A 3,272-nucleotide genomic window follows, 5' to 3' on the forward strand; every position below is an offset into this window, starting at 1 on the left:
TATCGAGGGAAGTAAGTGGCCACCCATTCCGTTTTTCTTGGTCGTAAAGTTGGATCTCATGCACGACAAAAGACGGGTTAAAGTCAGGCATTTCCTCCTAAGACCAAACAAATGCTTCATGGAATTCCTTATGTAGGCAGGTGGAGTTTGCAATTTCCTCAGGACTGCAATCTGTGCTCATTTGGGTATCTTCCATGGTGCCTATCGTGACTGAACTATCTATGGGAAATGACTTGGAAGTGTCATCCATATTTCCTTCCATCCCAGAAGTTTGACTGCTTGTATAGGGTGGGGAAATGATTTCATTTATTTCAGAGGAGAGGACTTGAAGAGGCATCATGTCCGAACTAGATGTCGGACCCTGAATATGCCATTCTTCCCAATGTTGCTCTCCAAAACTCATGATTTCTCTAATGGCTTCATCCGTTGAGGGGAGTTGATCACATGGATCTAAAGGAAGAGTGGTTATGGGAAGGGGGGTGGTACCATCGGCGATAGCCAACTTGACCGGAGATGTGGATGCTGATTGAATGCCTTGGTAGGCTGATTTAGTTGATGACAACAACATCTGGTCTCCGAATGTGTCAAGGTTTGAAGGCGCCGTTAGGATCCAGGGATTGGTCAGTTCATGAGGAATTGATGAAAGCATGTTGACCGATTGTGGAATGTGCGACGACGGAAGAGGAAGACAACCCATCAAGGAGGAAGCCTTCAACAGACCGGTACCGATACTGACAAAGTTGTCAGTTACGCCTCCTACTAGGGGTACGGAGCCTTGTGGTAATGGTGAATAATCAGAGGTGCAGAAAGACAACTGATCCACTGTTATGACCTTTCCATCCAATGGAAATATATCATGAAATCAGTGAATGTACCTAGGAAATCATAACTACATATATCAATGGTGTCATGGTCAACAAAAGGGAGACAACCTTGCTAGGCAATGAAAAGGGAGGAGGATAAGTGACAAAAGGAACAATAATTTCCTCCTTCAAGATGGGAGGTGTCTCATGATTAACAAAAGTTGTGATCTGAATGGAAAATGGCATCAACCCATGGTATTCATCCACCCATGGAATTCACCCATGGTATTGTAAGTGGAATCCCCCCATGGTATTGTAAGTGACATCCACCCATGGTATTTTCCCATGGTATTGTGACATCCACCCATGTATTCATTCACCCATGAAATTGACATGTGGTATTGTGACATCCACCCATGGTATTCATTCAGCCATGGAATTGACCGTGGTATTGTAACTAAAAAATACTATAAGTAACAAGTCGCATTTTGTAAAAGGACAGTTTGTCTGCCACGATGTAGCTCTTACAATTATTCTCCATTTTAATAAAAAAATTCTTTGTGGTTTTGTTTATTGGGAATTCTCCTCTTTTTATTCTGGCAATTTCAATTCTTCAGATCTTGGGGGCCTCCCCCACAAGATCCATTTCAATCTTTTAGATCATAGGGGCCTCCCCCCAAAATCTGGATCAGTGGTATCGGAGCAGGTTATGATTCCATAGGAATGAGGGTTTGATGCATATGTCAGTTTCAAATTTTGCAGCAATATTCAACAAACGTTAGGAATGTGCTACGTCCTCCACATAACACTTTCTTGGGCCAAGCAGGAATAATTTTTTTTCATTTTTATGCAGGAATTTTTTTTTGGGCGGCGAGTTTGTAGATTAGATCTGAAAAATTTGGTGCAATATTTACAAAAAAAAATAACATATCTGGATTCCTTGCGAAAAATACCAAAATTCAAAAAATAAAATCGACCGAATCAAAGTTTGGATGAGGGAGATATCACTGATTTAAAATCAGCTATGTTCTAGAAATTATTTCTGACGACCACTGGTGGAAAACGTTTCTCCTATCATTTTTTGAAGTTTTTGTGCAAAATTTCAGAACAAAAATTGTAGATCTAAGATCCTCTTGAAACATCACCCAATTTTAAAAAAAAAATGGGTTGAATCGGAGTTCGGATGTGGGAGATATTGCTTATTCAAAATCAACTATTTTTTCAGAACTTTTGTGATGGTGGAAAAATCGCAGGGAAAATCTGAGATTCTAGAGTGTCTAGATAAGGATTTCCATCACATGGGAAGATGCAAAATGGTGCTTCTGCTTCCAAAAACAGGTTATAATAAATATTCTGAGTTATATTGACTAAGTTATGTCCATTTTAATTCTGGAGCAGCATTCAGAGTGGGTTCCCGTTGGAGACGTGCCCTCCCACACCACTTTAGTAGGCACCTGCTTCACATTCATTAGTTTCAACATAGCAGCATTCGGCCTGGGTTATTTGGAGACGTTCCCTCCCACCCCAGGCTACGTAGGCACTTGTTACTTCATCAACAACCAACATCACGGTTATGGGTCAACCGCACAAAATCCTTGTCATCGAAGTCCATTTGCCAGGCTGCACATTGTTAGTATCACAGTTGGTCACAAGCATTACAAGGTATCTCTATCCCTGGATCTTCATTTTTCATGGTTATGGGTGATCCACAAACCCACACTTCATCGAAGTCCATGTACTAGGCCGCACACTGTCAGTATCACAGTTGGTCACAAGCATTACAAGGTATTTGTATCCTCGGATCTTCATTCATCATGGTTATGGGTCATCCACAAACCCACACTTCATCGAAGTCAATTTGCTAGGCCGCAGACTATCAGAATCACAGTTGGTCATAAGCATTATAGGGTATCTCTATCCTCGGATCTTCGTTCATCATGGTTATGGGTTAACCACATAAAACCCTTATCTTCAATGGATCTTCATGTTCAAAAAAGGCTTCGCAGGAGGGAAATTTATGCAATGGGGACCATTGCTTCTTAAGGAGGGAGGAATGATTCGAATGGAAAATGGCATCAACCCATGGTATTCATCCACCCATGGAATTTACCCATGGTATTGTAAGTGGCATCCACCCATGGTATTTATCCACCCATGGTATTGTAAGTGACATCCACCCATGGTATTTGCCCATGGTATTGTGACATCCACCCATGGTATTCATTCACCCATGGAATTGACCCGTGATATTGTGACATCAACCCATGGTATTGTGACATCCACCCATGGTATTCATTCACCCATGGAATTGACCCATGGTATTGTAACTGAAAAATACTATAAGTAACAAGTCGCATTTTGTAAAAGGACAGTTTTTCCGCCACGATGTAGCTCTTATAGTTATTCTCCATTTTAATTAAAAAATTATTTTTGGTTTTGTTTCTTGGGCATTCTCCTCTTTTTATTCTG

Source organism: Pinus tabuliformis, chromosome 4_1, assembly GCF_031772625.1.
Source record: "Pinus tabuliformis cultivar Carrire ecotype Pingquan chromosome 4_1, CPIR1, whole genome shotgun sequence".
Lineage (NCBI taxonomy): Eukaryota > Viridiplantae > Streptophyta > Pinopsida > Pinales > Pinaceae > Pinus > Pinus tabuliformis.